This window comes from Strix aluco, chromosome 9 (genome assembly GCF_031877795.1).
Source record: "Strix aluco isolate bStrAlu1 chromosome 9, bStrAlu1.hap1, whole genome shotgun sequence".
NCBI classification, from domain to species: Eukaryota; Metazoa; Chordata; class Aves; order Strigiformes; family Strigidae; genus Strix; species Strix aluco.
Window position 1 is genome coordinate 30,114,532 of NC_133939.1, and position 19,111 is coordinate 30,133,642.

Genomic DNA, 19,111 nt, shown 5'->3' on the forward strand with positions numbered 1-19,111 from the left:
AGCTGCGCTGCCCGGGCTGGAGCTGGCTGGGGAGCGGGAGGGAGACGGCGGGAGCGCCGGCCCGGTTTCGCACTGGTTTCGTTTGCAGTGTCGCCCCAAAAGCGACCCTCGCACCCCGGGGAGTTCCATGTCAAACCCAAGGCATGTGCTCAACCTCCGCATGAACCGGCCTTGCGCTGCCAGCTCCCAATGAAACCCACTTGAGTTCACAGCGAAGCAATAAAAATAAATAAATCGGGAAAAGATGTGAGAATCAGGAGTTTTCTGTGCAGCCCCATTTCAACAGGATTAATTTCACATTCTATCCTTCGCTCCTTTTCATCGCTGGTTATTTTACGTGCAGCCCCTTCAATGCAGGCCAAAAAACCGAGTTGCAGTTGAGACTCTGCTTTATCGCTTCCCATCAGCCGTGCCGCAGTGGCCATCTGCTTTGTCCCCTCGGTGCCCAGTGAGGGAGCCGACAGCCAAGGTCTCTCCCCACCTGAACCGGCGAATGAGGGGCCATGGGTGCAGCAGGGCTGCTCGGCTCCCAAAGCCGATTTCCAGCTTGCCCAAAGCAATTCCGACATGCCCAAAGCAACTCCTACATGCCCAAAGCAATTCCAGCCTGCCCAAAGCAACTTCTACATGCCCAAAGCAATTCCTACATGCCCAAAGCAATTCCAGCCTGCCCAAAGCAACTTCTACACGCCCAAAGAATTTTCTGTATACCCAAAACAATTCCTGCATGCCCAAAGCATTCCCTACAAGCCTTACACAAAAAGAGTCACCCCTCAAAAAATTAATTTAGGGACAGCCACTAAAACCTGGAAAGAGGCCATGGTGAAAAACAAGGCGACCTTCCACCGGCCTTGTTAACCTGATTTAATTTATGCACAACTTGCTGGTAGCTGCAAAGGTTCAGTCTCTGGGGCAGCTCTGTGTAGGGCAAAGCATCAGTAATGTTTTTTCGGAGCAGTGCCGAGCAGCTGAATAGGGAATAGGGTTTTTTTGGTGGGGTAAGCTGCGTGTGGGCAAGGGGGGGGGGGGGGAGGCTTGCAATTGAAGAAGATAGCTAATTTTATTGGAATAAAAAAAGGAAAATTGCATAAGTAGGAGCTGTTGCAATGATACAGGGTTGCAAAGCCCGCTGCCCTCCCTCACCCTCCCCCCCCCGGCTTTGCAGCGCGGTCCCACGGGTGGCTGCCCCCCCCCTCCCCGCCCCAGCCCTCGCGTGTGTTGCCGGCGTGACCCGCTCCACGTTGCGTGCCGACCTCCGTGTTGCGCTGCAGCGTTAATCCCCGGTTTGGCAGCAACCGGAGCCGCATGCCCCAGCTTCCCCCCCCTCCCCGCCACCTCCTTTAACCTCTTCGTGATCGTGATCCAACGCGAAGTTGTGGATAAAGGGGAAGGGGGTGCAGGTGGGGTGTCTCGCGTGGAAAGCGAGAGGGGCGGGGGGGGGGGTGGCGTGGGAATGTCACCCAAGGCATCGCCCCGCAGCGCAAAGCAAACATTAACTCGCCCATCGCATGCGCTTAAAGGTCAGAATGAAGAGCTTGGGATTTAAAAATAAATAAGATCTGAAGTACCGGGGTTCCCAGCGCGCTGCACGCACCCCGACGCCGCGCCCGCGGGCTGGCAGCGGGGCTCGCCCCGGCGGGGGGGGTGGTGGGGGGGGTGGATTGCGTGTGAAGGGCCGCTCGCCCCCCGCGGAGGTATTTAATTAAGAGCGGTATTAGCAGCGAGAGGGGGAAGGCAGCGCCTTTGATCGGCGCGGAGAGCGGGGCGGGCGGGCGCCTGGCCGCGCCTTGCCGGCATATGTTCCCCCTGCGTGATGGCGGCGGGGGGGCGGCGGGCCGGGCGCCCGGCGCCTCTCACGCGATGGCGGCACTAACGTGCCGGGGAAGGGTGGCGTGCGGCGCGGCGATGAGATCAGCGCGGAGCACCGCGGCCTGCCGGGGGAGGCGGGGGAAAGGCGGCCAGCAAGCAGCGGCCGGGGGGGTGCAGCAGGGCGGGGGAGCGGGGGCTGCGCCCTTCCCGCCCTCGGCTGCGCCCGCTGAGGGGAGACAGGGCGGGGTGGGGGGGGAGACGGGATTGAGGGGCTGAGGAGACCCTGGGCTGCGGGAGCCTGTCTTTGAGGCGGTGGTTTTTTTGCTTTTATGCAAGTATGTAAAAAACATGGAGGTTGGAAATAAATCTTTAAGGTCCCTTCCAACCCAAACCATTCTGTGACTGAGGGGAGCCTGTCCTTGGAGTGTTGCAGGGAGACTGGGCCGAGGGGAGCCTGTCTTTGAGGGGACTTTTTTTTGTTGTTTTATGCAAGTATGTGAAAAACGAGGGGGTTGGAACTAAATCTTTAAGGTCCTTTCCAACCCAAACCATTCTGTGACTGAGGGGAGCCTGTCCTTGAGGGGACTTTATTTTAATCCAAGCATGTAAAAAACGTGGGGGTTGGAACTAAACCTTTAAGGTCCCAACCCAAACCATTCTGCGATTCTGTGACTGAGGGGAGCCTGTCTTGGGAGACTTGTTTTATGCAAACATGTAAAGAACATGGGGGTTGGAACTGGATGATCTTTAAGGTCCCTTCCAACCCAAACCACTCTGTGATTCTGTGACTGAGGAGATCCTGCCCTTGTGGGGCTGAGAGGAGCCAGTGCTTGAGGGGACTTTTTTTTAATGCAAGCATGTAAAAAACATGAGGGTTGGAACTAGATGATCTTTAAGGTCCCTTCCAACCCAAACCATTCTGTGATTTTATGACTGAGGAGCAGCCTGTCCTGGGGATGCTGAGGAGATCCTGTCCTTGGGAGGGCTGAGGGGAGCCTGTCTTGGGGGGACTCATTTCACATGTTTGCATAAACCCAAAAAACTACGGGGGTTGGAATTAGATGATCCTTAAGGTCCCTTCCAACCCAAACCATTCTATGATTTTGTGGCTGAGGGGATCCTACCCTTGGGGGGTTGAGGGGTGCCAGTCCTGTGGGTGAGAAGAGCCTGTGCTGGAGGTGAGGACAACCTGGCAGGGGCCATGCTGCTGCCAGCCCGGGCGCTCCTGGGCTGGGGGCCCTGAGGGAAGCCCAGACAGGAGATGCTGCTCCCACCCCACTCTGCTCTGAAGTGACTATTTCCCCCCTTCAGGAAGACACCCCGCCCCCTGGTCTGCACTTGAGGGGTGGCTCAAGGCTCCAGGGGGCTGAGAGGGGTCTGTGTGCCCCCAGCTCCCCCAGGGCAGGGAGGCCAGGCTGGAGTCCGGCCGCGTCTCGCCCCCGTGGCATGGCGGCAGGCGGGTGTGCGTGCCAGCCTGCGAGACCAACACCGCTTCGAGATCAGGTTCCAGGCGGCGTGAGCAGCTCCAAGGACAAACGAACAGGCAAGAAATGAGTGCGTGACACGCAGCAGTCATAAGCCAGCTATTTCCATTGTTTTCCGGCAGGCTTTGTACCTTCTCAAACACACGTGGAAAAGCCTCCCGCTGCTCAGAAATCCCAACCCGGAGGAGCAAAGTCCGTGCCAGTGGGCAGCTAGGGAAAAAGGCTAATAAACGCGAACACCCTCTTCGCACAAAGCAGGACCGGCTGGGGTGAGGGTGAATAGGTGTGCCGGCGCCTGCAGCGTTTCCTGGGTAAAAAAGAAATCCTACTTTTATACAGGCCCTCTTGTTTTAGGCTGTCCTTTCATTTGTTCGATACAAAGACCAGCGCAGGGAAGCGGTTTTGCAGCGTTGTCTGTAAACAACTCCTCTGGGAAGCTGCTGGCAGTTCCAGTTGTTTTGCTCAGGCAGAGCAGAGCTCAAGCGCTTATCGCTCAGCCCTGCGGTGCCGTAGGTACGCGGGGGCTTTGCGGAGGAGCAGGAGGGGTCCCTGTGCTGGGACCCACGGCAGAGGCTGACACGAGGAGGAAAGATGGCAGGAGACGTGCAGAGGGAGGGGTCAAGGGAAGGACAGGGCTCTCACGGCGTATGGCAGCGAGGTTATTTCTGGTGCTGCGTGCACATCGTGTTAGTTCCTGTTTTCAAGCTATATCACTTGCTAGATGTGTTTGGTTTGCTCTGCTCCCCCCACGTCCCCTTTGCAAATGTCACAGGGACGAGGCCGTGGGGGGGGGGAGCAGCCTCTGTGGAAGGATGTTTGGAGAAGGGACCTGAACATGAGGGCTACCTGGGAGTCAAGGTCAGGTGGGTCATTCTGGGACAGCAGTAGGATAGAAATGCTCCAAAGCAGCATGGAAATGATAAAATCAGGAAAAGCGTAAAGGAGAAGGGTACTGGTGGTTTGTGCAGAAGGGCAGAGGTGAGGTGATGGTACTGGACACTGACGGCCCAAAGAGCAGAGTGAAACGAGCGTGCTAATGACAGTGGGGCATGCGAGGCAGGAATTGGATCACTAGGGAGGAAATTCCAGTACTCCTGTTGTGACATTGCCAAATCAAAGTCAAGCTCTTGGCCGCAGGAGCACATGAGGTGAATCAGAGAAGGAATCTGTGTGATTAAGCGGCAGCTGAGTGCCAGAAGTGAAGAGCTGTCAAGGATAGTATCAGGAGTGTGTGTGTGTAGAGGACAGTGGGTTTATTTGCCGCGACAGAAAAGGATTTGAAAGGGAATACAAGAAGCTCATACTGAGTCTGAGTTGGCAGCAAGAGAACTTGGGAAGGGTGCCAGGAAAAGCGTCACAGATACAAGGCTGAAGTGAGAAAGGACTAGAGAGCACAGGGGCAGCTTCAGCAGTCGAGCGGTCAGGAACAGGCACAAAGAGCAAGAGGGCATGGACAGGCTGCTATCAGGATGTGATTTGGGGAGGAAATGACCAAGCAAAAGCCCAAATCCCTGGGAGATGGGTGCAGAAGTGTTCAAGGTTTTGTTCTTTAAGGCATTCAAGGACCTGGCCTTTGCATATCTGAAAGATCACCTAACGCTCCAGGACAATGATGATGGTGGCACTTCTGATGGCTCCCTGGGCAAGACAGAACTTTTACGGTAAGGGTGAGGTTCAGCTGTGCAGGACTCAGCAGTTTCCCAGGGGCCTGCTAGGAAACTCCCACGGGAACTCAGAAACGCCATAAATCTTTCCCCTTCCCCCCATCCACGAGCAGAGCAATCTGCTTTTTCCTAATTTAAACACACAATCTGCAGGGAGGAAAACGTTTATACTGCTGGCTTTGAAAAAAAACAAACCTGAAAATCCTGCCAAAACAGAAACTGTGCACAGAGCCCTCCCTGTTGAAAGAGAGTGAGAATAGATGAAACAAGACAGATGTTACAGTCTTAGTGAGCTACTGGAAGGAATATCAGGCGATGATGAAGGAACTATGGAGTCACTATGAAACAGGAAAAAATAAAGAGGAAAAACAAGTGAAGGAAGCCTGGATGTTTGGAGGACAGAGCACACCAAGGAGGGTGGTGAGGCTGACTTGAACCTAGGAGGCAGGATCAGTCGGGATACACCAGTCTGAGATCCAGCGTGCGAAAATGATGCATCGGTCTCCCAGCCTACAGTGAAGGGAATGGGATTATCCGTAGCAATAAGGAATATTGAGGTTTGCAAGCCCTGAAATTGTATTGTGATACCTATTGTTGAAACACTTGTGGAGCTTTTCTTGGGCTCCACTGCACCTCCTGATGCCGTGGGCACCCTTTCAAAATGCTAAATAACAGCATATAGTACTCTGCAGTAGATCAGGCTACTCCTTCTCCACGTTATTACCTCATGACTTGCAATTGCAGTGCAATGTCCTGGCACATCCCGATAGGAAAACGCAAATGTTGTATTTCCATGCCATGGCCTGACAATTTAAATTTATCTCCCACAAAGAGATAACACCACGGGTGTGTTGGTTGCATGCTGTTGCTACAACCTTGTTGTTAAAATACAGCCATACACTTGGTGTGTGGAAGTCAGATGAAAATAAGATAGAATACGTTTTTTCTCGCTCTGCTTTAGAACCTGTTTCCCCTTATGCTCATCAGTTAAACCCATTGACTTCAAACGGGGCAAGGTCAAGGCCCCATCCAAAATGGGGGCCTGTAATTTTTGCTACCTAAAATACAGGTAACATTTACGGAAGTGCAAAAACGGTTATTTCTGGGATCTAAAGATAGATACTGGTGTAGATGATGCCAAGTGAGTTTGACATGATTCCGCTCCCTTACTGTTAGGACCAACTGCGCTGCCATCAGTGAAGGCACTGAGCAGGAGAGCTCAGCAGTCAGGGCCTGTGGCCACCTGAGGTAACCCGCCTCGCGTTGCTGCTCTGATGTTAGCTAAGCTGGCAGCTCCGAGAGCTCATGTAGTTAAATGAATTGTGGCAGGCATCACCGTCATCATGCAGGCTGGTTTATGAGAAGCCTGGAATAGAAATCAGTAGAGGTTACAAGGTGGTTGCTTCAGGTCTCCTGTAGCACAGGAGAAGAGCGTGATGACCTGCCCAGCACCACAATGGATTGCATTAATCTAGCACTCATTCCTGGGAATTATCTGTCAGCGAGTCATGAGTTACATAATCTCTTTGCTACTTGTAATTACCCTAAATGGTTTAAGAAAAGGAATTTTAGACAAAATACTTGCTTTAAAAGCTCTAGGTTTCTTTGCCATTTATCCTGAAAAAAGCTATTGTAGAATGTGGCACGGTTGTCAGCAGAAGGCCCAGAACTGTTGAGGTGTTTGGGAGTGCGAGCGGAAGCTGCAGCACATTATCAGAGGTACACACAAGGTGCTCACAGTTCCTGGTGCCAGCCGGGCTGGGGCTGCAGCCCTTCAGCAGCCACGTGCCCTTTGCTGGGCTCCAGCAGCGGTTCAGCACGTGGTGTGACCTTAGTTCTGCTGTCTGATCTCCACGCTGCTTCCCCCCGAGGTGAAGTTCGTGACAGGTTAACGTCCTGCTGTTTACCAGAGCTCGGTGTAAGGTTTAGCCGCCTAGCAGCTTGTCTCAGGAGAAACGGGAGGTCAGCGGTCCAGAGGCAGAGATGTGTCATGATGTGCAGAGCAAAGGGCTGCTGAGGGCTGAATCTGGCTTGTCTTACTCACCAGCAGCAGTGGCCTAGTCAGGAGAGCCGGCGAACTTGACCCATGAGAGGAAAGGGATGATTGTGAAATTGGACAGCGTTTCCCTGTCACTACGGGAACAGGCATGTTTTCTTCCTGTTGACATAACATTTCACCAGTAGCTTTGCACCCACCTCTGGTGAGCTGCAGCCACAATTTTGAAGCCACGTTGATGTGCCATGGCGATAAAACCTGCCAGAGCTTTTTTTGGTCTGAAGTAAAGAGGCTCCCCAGCAGGCACGGGGCTGGCTGCTGCGTCGTGGGGGGCTGAGAGGAGCCAGAGCCATGGCCTCCTCTTTGCTGAAAGCCTGATGAGGCTGTGGCTGTCGAGCTACAAGCGAGGGCAGGCTGGAAGGTTGCCCAGATATGTCACAGGGTGAAATTGCTCCCTGGGGAATCTGGAACAGCAAGGTACAACCTACATTTCATCAGTACACATGTGAGACTGAGCCTGGCTGGGAAGTCAGGCTTGAACTGGAGTTCCACCAGAGCGACTAAGAGGGGGCTGCCACACTTTCTGGGTCCGTCCTAAAGCGTGGTAGCTTCTGGCTGAAAACGACAGGTATTCCCATTTCATTCAGGACTATACATGCCCACATCATACCACACAGGGGACATCTGCAATACATAATTCACCATTTAGTCACAATACTGTGAATAAAAAAGTGAATTTATTCCCAGCGGTTGTGGCAAGTGCTTTAGTGATCCTCCATTTCAGTGCAGAAACAATTTAATTGCAAAAGAGTTTTCATTTCATGTTGCGATGGTGAAAAGTGGCAGAGTCCCCAGCTGTACCAGTAAGAGCAGCAGGCTCCAAGCATGGGACTGTCACAGGGGATTAGTCATGTCCTTAGCCACAGGAAAGCCGTGGAGAAGAACAAACCTTGCATCCTGCAGTTTACAGGCTCCTTTCACAATGTTTTTCTTCCCTACAGAATACAAAATTACACAAAAATGTAAGCTTCCTGACCTTTACCTGACAGCCTTTCTTTCCCCATGTGAGAGAAAAGGCTGTGGTTTTTTTCCCCAAGGTGTGCAGAAAGCCCTCTCGAGCCAAACCAACTGAATCTGGCGAATGGGCCGCTTCCCACTTCCCTCGGCAGGGTTCGAGGAGCCCGGCAGCCCAGCGGGCTGGGATCAGCTCGCCAGGACAGAACATCCCCCACCATCCTTGCCCTCTTCCTTCTTGCCATTCCTCTGCGGGAGGGTACCATGCTCAACAGCAGATCTTTCTAGGATCCAAGTCAGATCGGAGCCAAAGACTCTGCCATTTTGGGAGTTCTGCAGTGTTTTACTTGCTGGGCTGGGATTAGCGCCTGCAGAATAAAAGCGCTCCCATGCTGCTGTTTACTCTTTGTGCAATGTCCCTCTGAATACACTTTACAGTATCTTAGTTGATACTGTAGTAGATACTCAGCGTAGTATCTTGAAGTACAGCAACAACACAAACGATGGTCACTTCCTACTGGGGATACAAGTCACATTCCCCACCCCAAGATTAAAGGCACATTAAATATTTATATAGCTGTCACGCCTAGAGGCCCCAGCAGGATTAAGGTCCACAGTACTTGGTGCTTTAAAAATTTACGATAAGAGCCAGTCCCTGCCCCAAAAGAATGCAGCCCCAGCTCAGGCTTACCCTGAGGTACTGGGGTGGTTGTTTGCTGGCCCTGCCGTGCCTATTTCATAAACCTTCTGCTTGCAGAAAGACCAGCTGAGTTATTTATCAGTGGTACTGAAGGGTGGAGCCTTTGTTTTAATGCTGCATTCTGGCTCCCGTTTGTTTTACAGATGAGGACCCTCCGCTAAAAATGCCTGACTTCTGTAAGATGCAATGTTCCTGAAGTGGGCAGGATGGGAAGAAAACCAAAGCAGCCAGCGCAGGGGATGCTTTCTGCATTGAGAAGTACCTCTCCTCATGGAACAACCTTTTCCCCATCACAAGAAGAGGATTTCTGGTAGGTCGAAGCACGGTCCTTGACTGTGGGAGGTCTACATTCAATTTCTATTCCTCAGCTGTCTTGGGCAAGTGACTCTGCTTCTTTCTTGTGCCACTCCTTCACTATCAAATATTCTGCTTCGCCCGGGCATGTTGCAGAGCCAAAGAGGCAGGACTGCCTGGGGCAGGCAGCCTGCGCGTGGCCGTGGGATGGGCGTGCTTGCTCACTGCCGGCCACCATGTTAACCACTGGTTTCAAAATTAGAAGAGGCCTCAGCAGCAGCGGGGCAGGAAGCAGAGCCAGTGGCTGGGAAGTGACTAAGCCCAGACCTGGGGTTGGGCTGAGAGTAGCAGGTTCTGGTCAGGGCAGCCTGGTATTGCCTGCAGGGGAAATCCTGGAAGCGGGTGGCCTTGAAGGGAAATGCAGGGGTGGGGTTGGGACCCCTCACCGGCCACAGCTCAAAGGTCCAGTGCCAGATGCGGCACATCGCTGCTGGCCAAACTGCGGAGGAGTAAACCAAGCACAGTACCTGCTGCGACGGCTGCGCTGGTGCCTTCCTTTCTACTGCTGCTTCCCACGACCTACTCCCATGCACATTCCTGTGCATTGCCGTGCTGCAGCACAGCGCAGTGAGGAGCGCTGGGGCATTTCTGCCAGCGTCCTCGCTGGGACTTCATTAGCCTCCAGGGATCTGCCTGGGAGATGAATTTAGGTCTCTCATCATCTGTTTACAGGCTGCTGGCTCACACTCTGTGCGTTGCCAGTGGTACACAAATCGCCTGGCTTGATTTGCCAGTGTGTTCTGACAGGTTACCCCGAGATCCCAGCACCCCCAGAGCAGCACTTGCTGGGTGACCTGTGAGCTCTTCCCCCCCAGCACAGAGCAGAGGGCTGCTCCGAACTTTGTCCCCCTGAGCAGGGAGTTCATCTCGCCGAGATAAACTGCAGCCCTTTTGACCCCCGTTCCAGGAACGGGCTGTCCCAGTCCTTGCTGGTCCACATCTGCACGAGCTGTATTTTCATGAGGCAGTCGGAGGGAACTGTGCCAGAGAGCTGGCAGGACACAGCGGGAACCTTTCCCGGGCTGAAGGCAAGCTGCGCAGAGCGATGCTGCTGCTCTGTGTTCCCCACGCGGTGTCTGTTCCCTGCTAACCATGAATGTCAAAGTGCCTGGAGCTGCCATTTTGTTTATTTTAAGGATAGCAATGACTAACACTTAGGTATCGCCTTTCAGAACTCTTTAAAAATAGAAGTTAAAAAATTGCTTCACGTAATCCTTACCACGTAATACCTTCCTGGCTGAGAGGAAGAGAACAGCCACAGTACAACAGGACATAAGTGTTTTGGAAATCAACTCCGATCCAGAGAGAAGCATAATTACAAGTTATTTATACAGAGGCTTTTTCCTTCACAGACTGCACAAAAAGTGGATCAAAAGAGTGATTCCCATTTCACAGCAAAACAGAGGCGGGTTGCTCAGACAGTGGCAGAGCTGGAAGAGGATCTGGATCCTTCAGTCCTCAGCCAGCTTCATTACAGCTTCCTTGCCTTGTAATAAATGTGTGATCAGTAAAAGATAGTTCTGTCACGGTATTAAAGGCAATTAGACATACAGGATTCATCACTTATGTTTTCAAACATTTAAAGCTCCCTGTAGAACAACTACCTTCTGCCAGTTCTTCTTTATAGGGATGAGAAAATAGTCCCTTTCCTGATTTCTTGCAAACCAGCGTTTCCCAGCTGTGTGTATCATCAGTGAATCAAATAAAGACAAATCTAGTCTCTCATTTCCAGTTAAGCCTGTCATGTTACATGGCACTACATAATATGTCAAGAAACCAATGCAGCTGATCTGGTGTGTCATTGCTGCAAAAGGAAATTAAAACAAATACAGATTTATGAAAGAAGGCCCATTTTTGGCACCAGGCAAGGATTTCCTGGCTGACTGCTAATATGAAAGTGCACATCATCTATTTTATGTTCGCAAAGGGAAATCCCAGCAATTCATGCCACAGCATTAAAACACAGGATTCTAAAAATAGCATTAAAGAGCCGGACTGGAAACAACAATAAAAAAAAAAAAAAAACAACAAAAACTTTGTCTTTTTGTTTGCTTGCTTTTTTGAAAGTAAGAATGCTAAATTCAACCCAAAGAGCTAATTTCAAAATGACAGGGCCTGAAAGGTGAGATGAGAATATCCAAACAGCCAGGTGGCTCATGTGGGACGGCTGCACGAGCCCCCGCTCCCTGCTTGGCGTGGTTTCTGCTGCAATCCCGTCCTGGGTAAACGGCGAGGTAGATGAGGCTGCTCTGCGCTGACTCGGGAAGTGAGGGCAGGCAGGGAGAGGACTGACAGGCCACGGCAGTCTGAGAATGAAGATGACACCCCCAGGTCTCTTCACTGGGTTTTCTCATGGATCTCCCTATCTTCCCACTCGGAGTTTCTCCCAAAGCTCTAACTCTCCCCTTTCTCTCTACCTGTAAGGAACTGAAGGAAGGAATGCCTCAAACATTCATCCACACAGAAAACCTCAAGAACAAGCTGTGGCCTTTGGATTAGTCTAAGGAATGTCCCCCAAGGAAGCAGGAGTGTATGGAAGGATGCACCCCCCACCCCCTTGCAGTTGCATTGAAAAACTCCTTAGATAAACCTCAAAGGGGGGAAACTGGACTGAGTGAAACCAGGTGTTTCCCCTCAAGCACAAGTACCGCTAAACCCGATACTTGTGGCTCTATTGTGTAAGCCAGGCACCACACTTGCCTTGCTAATGACTTCACACCTTCCCCACTGAAGTGGTAACAAGGACTGATAAGAGGTGAGCATGTCTGGGATGACTGATAAAATCTCTGGGAATAGAGGAAAAACCAAAGCTGGGAAAGGACCACCGACTCAACTGGAACCGCTGCTCCACCTTTTTCCTCATCTCTCATGGAAATGAGTTTGTGGAATCCCTGCCCCTCCTCATCTAATATGCTAATCAGCTGATAAGATGATCTTAAAAGGCAACAGAAACTTTGCTGTGTGTGCACCCACCACCCAGGATTACCAGACCTGAGACAACACTGGATCCAGGGGTGGTGATCTGGATTGCTTTGACTCTCTTTCCCTCCTTTCTTTTTCTTTCCTTTCCTTTTTTCCTTTCTTACAGATTTATAAGAGACCACATTGCTTATTATCCTTTTCCAAGTTTAAATTGTTCTCTACCACGAGTAAAACATTTTACCCAGTCGTTTGGTGTCGTTTCACCTTAATTTAACCCGAGGGGATCACAGAAGCACTGCAATTCTCTGGGCTTCCAGTCCGGGGCGTGACAATACCCCAATGTATTCAGAGGCTTCACTGTCTCCCACCATTTTGGGCATCCCTGTGCTCAGCCCTTACCCTTTGCCTGTGCCAGCTGACATACTAATTAGAGCTTCTACCGAGCTAATTAGCAACTACAGATGAGGATGCAAGTAAGGCCCAACCAGGGCATGGCGCAATTCAAGGTAACTGGGTTTCAAAAGCAAATTAGTGAAATTGATGCAGTTCCCCCAGAGCCAGTGTTTAGTCTGCGTGTTGTTTGGAGGAAGCATAATGAACTGGGTCTTGTCTGGTGATGAGCCTAAGCCAGAGAGACCTGCCTGGTGCAGAGCAGAGATGCAGGGGGAGATAAGTGAATGCTCAGGGTGAGCAGTCAGGAGTAAAATCATGGCAAACCAGAGACACGTCATCCAGGCTGCGTGGCTTTCAGGATTCAGCTTGTTATTTATGTGCCTCATTGGAGGACATGTAGATCCTCCCACAGAAACATCATAAAGGACAAATCTAAAGTATTTCTCTTCTGCTCCTCCGTGGAATATTTTTTCATTCTTAAATTGATTAAGATGACTACAGGGAAGGAAAGAGAGGATCTGGATAGTCCTGAGGCTTTCCAGACCTTAGAGAATTCCCCACAAATGCCACCTTTCTTTCATTTTAAAAATAATGAGTTGAATTTAGCAGGGCTGAGTACTGCCTCAGGTACCCCAGCGATTGCCTTCTGTAAGCGGGTGTTCTGCGAGGGGACGGCAGAAGGGCGTCACGTAGCAGAAGATACCACGTCGTGTGCTGGAGAACAGCAACAGGAGGCAGAGTTTGTGGTGGGATTCCGGCTGGATGAAACGATTGCTACCGCACAGGGACATTTTTCTATTTAAATCTTACATTTATTTAAGATTTTCAAAATTTGCTCCTTTAAAAAGGAGGGTGATTTCCCAACCTCCGTGTGCTTTATAATGGTATCATCATTCTTTTCCAACTGTCTTCATTTTTCCCATGATCCTGATAATTAATCCACACTGATAGGCATTGAATTCACATATTTTGCTGTTTGGCTGGCAAATACGTAGTGATTGTTCCAGTATAACCCAGTCCCCTCACTCCCAGGGTGCAGGGTGTGTATGGTAAGACAGGGATGAGAAACAGCTTCACTGCTGAACCTGCCTTCCTCTTGCAATTACATTCCCTCAAACCCACAGGGAGAAGAAGAAGAAACAGGGAAGAATCCTTCCTTGCTGAGAGCCCTTCAAATACCACTGGGAGACCACACATGAAAACACATCTAATGTTATCCCACCACAACGTGGGAAAAATCAGGCATCCCTAGGCCAGAGAAATTATGTCGGGGGTGCAGGTTTCTCATAGTTGTCTTAAACACACAGTGTCTTTAAAAATACCATCTCAGTTTGCTTGAGGATGGAGGAGGGTTGGGACTCAGTGTTGTCCCAGGAGATGAGCAATCCCTGTAGCACTGTTGTCCCAAGGATATCTTCTGGGTGTTCTCCTATGCGTGACTCCCTTTGCAAACGCGTTCTCTCTGACAGGTTGAGAAGGCAAAGTTTATGAGAATTTCTAGTGTTTTTCCCTTGGAAACAGAGTTTCTCAGGGAATTACGCTGCCTGAGTGGAAGAGGTCAGGAGCATGCAGTGGGATATTTATACAGCTGGCTGATCAGATTGCCTTTGTATAGTTTTTCCAGAGGTCTAGTTATACATGGACCTACCAATTCATTCTCAAACCTGACTCGTTAAAATTCATTAAGTAAGCACTTTGGTATGGCAAGACCCAGGATCGCTTTTCCATATTTTTTAGCATTCTTGCTAATCCATAAAATTTAGCAACTCAGAATGAAAGCCACAGTAAGAAAGAGCTAATGAGGTCCTCGTGTAAGGGTCTGTTCTCCGCTGGGTGTGTATATACAACTCCCATTAATGTTAATTGGCCTGACAGAGGCACTGCAAAAGAAAAATGTACCCTAGAAGACAGAAAAATCTACTTATTTGTCCAGACAGGTAATGATCCCCTGTTCCACAGTTGGGGTTGGTGACAGCCTGATTTAGTACAATAGCTATAGCTATTTTTGCTTTACCTCCCCCTCAAAAGCCATAAGATACATTGCAAATAGAAAGATCGCCAATTATATTCAGTCACGTTATTTATGCTACAACAGCGCACAATTTAATACAAAAAGAAAAATAAACCCCAAACCCACTACAAGCAGCTTGTATCAGGGGAGCACTTAGCGTCTGCTTAACTTTCAGCATGTATTTGAACTGTAAAGAAGTCTTAAATACATTTCGGACTTGGACCTACACGACTGATGAAATAAAAAAAAAGTCTGAGCCGATGTCACAGGACACTGGAGGGTGTTGGGAATCTTGCAGGCTTGGCACCCATCGGTTTGCGTGCAGGCCAAGACGGCCAGCTACAGCCAGGCTGCTCCGGGGCAAGAGCGGAGAGCGAGCGATGTCAAGAGCTATCAGAAGGGCTCATCGCAGATGTGGCGTCCCCCCCCGCTGCCCCCATAGCCGTGTGCCATCCGTGTAGCTAATCTGTGCCATCCGTTGCCACTACCCAGCTCATCCCCCTGCGATGCTCACGCGTCCATCGAGCGCTTGTCCCTCCGCTCCGGCTGCCCTCAGCTGGGCTTGGGGCATCTTAGGGCGAAGATCATCTTACTGGCTTGCACACCCCCTTCCACTGTGAGCTCGCTGTCCTCTGGCTGTTACCATAATACAACTCTTTTCACAGAATCACAGAATCATTTCGGTTGGAAAAGACCTTGAAGATCCTCCAGTCCAACCATTAACCTCACACTGACCGTTCTCAACTCCACCAGATCCCTCAGTGCTGGGTCAACCCGACTCTTCAACCCCTCCAGGGATGGGGACTCCCCCCCTGCCCTGGGCAGCCCATTCCAACGCCCAACAACCCCTTCTGGAAAGAAATACTTCCTAAGAGCCAGTCTGACCCTGCCCTGGCGCAGCTTGAGGCCATTCCCTCTTGTCCTGGCGCTTGTTCCTTGGGTCAAGAGACTCATCCCCCCTCTCTGCACCCTCCTTTCAGGGAGTTGTAGAGGGCGATGAGGTCTCCCCTCAGCCTCATTGTTACTCCTTCCCGAGACAACCTTGGTACTCTTCCCTGCCCTTCCTCCTCAAGAAGAACTGCTGCCTTGCTTTACGATAGTCCCTGAACCGCAAACACGACCGCAGTGATGATGTATGCATGGCTGTAGGAACGAACTGCAGCTGAGACCTTACTGCTGGGTGAACACGGAGCCCTCACACACCCCTGCAGCCTCCCTTTCCCTTTCTCAAAAAGGCCAGAGCCCAGGAAGTTACTGATTTTCCTCTTACTTCAGCATGGAGGAGATGTAACCAGTGCCTCCAGACCCAGCCAGAGCAGCTTCAGTGCTGCTCAGAGGCAACTGGAGCTCAACTAAGCCATAGGCTGAAATTTGTTCCCATAACTATTCAAATAAAGCATTTTCATAACCAGAATCAATAACTGCAAACAGTTTGCGAAATGACAAAGAAAGTCTTTCTTGAATAAGTGTCATGAGAAGGAAAGCGAAAACACAGACTGAGAAATTTTGTTTCGGGTCACGTTAAGAAGCCAGCTTTCATTAGCTGACATTTGCCGCGTGGGATGGAGCTGGAAGAGGCAATGTCCTTCTGCTTGGCCCCATCAGAGTGGCATGAGAAATGCCCGGGAAGAGGGGCCGCTACTCTGGTCTGCAAGGGCCGAGGCAGCACAGCATTTCTTTAGAAACCTCGTGTGCAAGCAGCGATGTTTAATAGCACGAGATTCAGATGTTACCTATTGAACAGTAAATGGAGCGGCTGTAATCCCACACCCTGTTGTGAAGGTGGACTCGGCCCGCACTGTGAACTCTCCCCGTGAGCAGAGCACTCGGACGCACCTTCCCGAGCCGTGCGGGAGGCACCAGGTCTGTCCCCCACGCCGCAGCTGCCTGCTGAAGCCATGTGTGCTCAAGCAAACCTGTCCTCGCAACACATATGCAAAACTTGAGCCATTAAAAGCCACTTACATGAAATCCACAACAAAATTTAATTCTTAGGTAAGGCACATTTAAAATCAGTTTTGTTCGGGTGGGTTTTTTTGTTATTGAAACTACACAGCAATGAGAGGCAATTCCCTACGACCAATGAATCCTCTGTCCTCTAATCCCACCAACTCCTACTGAAGGATGTCAGCAGTGGACACGGCGCTGAATTACCGTGTGTCAGACTCGTAAAGGAAATCATTAAAATTCACTATCGTTAAAAAGGTCAAGTGGTTTGGAGGTGTCCTGACAAGCTGAGTGAGGGTTTTCAAGCACTGGCAGAGGAGCTGCTGGCTGTGCAGCTGGCCCAGGAGCTGTCGTGCAGCCAGCCTCCCTCACACACATCTTGCTGACCCAGTCAATTGCATCACTCAGTCTCCTGAGGCAGGATCTGCATTTTTCCACATGGGCCCATATGGTACATTAAACTGAATAATGAATTTGTATTTCCTGAGGAGAGGAGCTCTCCAGCAAAGTGATGATTCTGGGAATTTTGGAGGGGGACAGTGGCCGGGTCTAGGGAAGAAGGTCTATGAGAAGCAGAGGGAAAGACCAAAGGCTGGCAGGAGGATGCCAGGCCCACATGTATACATCTGCGTTCCTGGGTGTTTTCCAGCTGCTTTTGGGAGAATGCTAGACAGGAAATTGATGCCACAGGGCAAATATTCATTCTTCCTGACTTCCCTCCCAAAGTCAGCACAGATTTGCACTGGCTAGACTCACTTCCTGCGCAGCACCGTGGCTTCCCCCAGCATCATCCACAGCACCACGTTCAGACCGTGGCAGAAATGACTAAAACGTGTGTGAGCGGGGAAAAACAAACAAACAAAAGCTTGCCAGATGTTTGCAACACAAACCTAAGGAACACAGAGCTCACGGGAGAAGCTGATGCTTGTGTTGCATTTCCAAGCCAGGCTGGAGAAACTGCCAAGCTTGTAGCTGAAGCAGGAGTGTGGCATTTTGATGCTGCATCTTGTAGCTGAAGCAGGAGCTTGGTATTTTGGTGCTGCATCTTATAGCTGAAGCGGGAGTGTGGCATTTTGATGCTGCATCCATTCGAGTCAGGTAGCCGTACTACTGTGTTTTCCATATTTGCATCCTAAAGTTGCCCACTGCAGGGAGAGATTGGAGGTGATGAGGATTTCAGTCGTTAGAGGCATCAAGGTTAGAAGCAGCTGCCGTGCTCCTCTGCGCCTCGCTGCACTCCCCACTCCCTGCCCCTCAGCTGAGATGCCCGGAGCAACCTCTTGCTGAACTTTGCACTGCTGGGCTGTGGGACTGACTGGCTCTGCGGGGGAGCTCAGCTTTGCTGGCCCTCACTTGTACCTTATTACTGTTCTCCCCAGGGTTTGCATTCAGCGCTAGTTGTAATCCTGCCCGAGTCTGTCGCCCAGCTTATGCTCTGGCCAGCAGGCAACCTTTCCTGTGAGGAGGAGTTAACGGGTAAAAACAACCTATTGCGGCATTTGTACATCTAGTCATGCTTGCTTCAGCTGTTACCACACTTCTGAAGTGTTATCATTTATTGAGAGCTCTTACAGCTTTTGATACAGCCCCTCGTGAGAAGCTCTTAGCAAAGCACGCAGGCTGGAGGGGAGAGATAAAGCCTGGCTGCCGAGTAAATGCTATGTGCATGAGAGAAACAGGGAAAGAAAAAGAGAAGCAGCCATGTAGCACCCTGGAAAGAGCAGCCAGCCTAATGACAGCATTTCCTCGCGCTTCTGTTAACACTCAACCTAGAAGATGAAGTGAAAAGCAAGGCAGCAAATTCTGTCTGTGCCGCAAGCGATGCGGCAGGAGCTCGGCAGGACTGGAGCAGCGTAGCGCGTTGAGCAATACGCCAGCACATGAAGCACAGGGAAGACACAGGCAAGACCCTGCCTATCAGAAGGAACAATCTGAACAACTCACACGCCAAGCTGTCGTGTTGTAACAACCTCCGTGAGCAGAAATAGAGACATCTGGGAGGGCAGATGAACTCTGCGTGATGGCGAGTGAGCCTGAAGTAAGAGCCGTGGCTCTGGCTCTTGCAGACCCTGGCTGCTGCCAGCAATTAAGTTTATTTGCATTCTGGCCCCAACAGTGAAGAGGCTTGGGGGCACGTTCCTCCTCGAGGGAGCTCCATTCAATGCACACACAAGCCCACTGGATATTAAAGCAGAATTAGCAGCAGGTCCATAACAGCACTGGGATTATAGTAAACCCTTGCCTGGATGCAGGCAGCAACAGTTTTAGTCTTCCTTCAGGACAGATTTTTAGCACCAGCTCAAGAGGAACGTTTGAGCATCTGTTCCTCACAACCAAGGGGGGGCAAATAGGGGGACAGGAGCATTAAGGAACCTTTTTGGGGCTTCTGTTTTCAGCTAAAACTGTTGCTAGTTCTTCATTCTCCCTTGGCGTGAGCATCTGCTCAAACAGAAACGTCTCCCCACAGCTGCTCTCAGCAGGCAGCAGCTCCATGCAAGATGTCCCAAGACCCTGGGCTGGGGCAGCCCCCACCACCCGCATCCCACCCCTGGCTCGCACACCTTCTGAGAGGGGTGTGCGGGTGGATTCAGCCTCTTTGAGGGCAAGCGAAACCAAAAGATGCTCAAAGAAGGGCAGTGAGAGCAGTTAGAGGTTTGGGAGGCTGCATATGCGAAGGGGAAAGGAGTCAATTCCCTCCTTTACACACACATAGGGCCTAATGAGGCCCTAGTACAGCGGCGCTACGCTGGTACAACTTTTACTTATATAAAACCACTGCGATGGCTGAGGAGAGTTTCCACTGCCTGTATTTCAGGC

At 50.8% G+C, this 19,111-nt stretch overlaps 1 protein-coding gene and 1 long non-coding RNA gene across 2 annotated transcripts in view; one reads left to right on the forward strand and one right to left on the reverse strand.

Annotated features, from left to right (window-relative positions):
• Window positions 1-19,111, reverse strand: part of LEKR1 (leucine, glutamate and lysine rich 1) — a 97,005-nt gene that overhangs the window by 60,518 nt on the left and 17,376 nt on the right. The gene's annotated exons all lie outside the window — the stretch shown is intronic.
• LOC141927272 (uncharacterized) lies at window positions 4,195-12,189 on the forward strand. The gene is made up of 3 exons (XR_012624349.1): window positions 4,195-4,954; window positions 8,811-8,977; window positions 11,446-12,189. It is a non-coding gene; the product is annotated as an uncharacterized LOC141927272 (long non-coding RNA).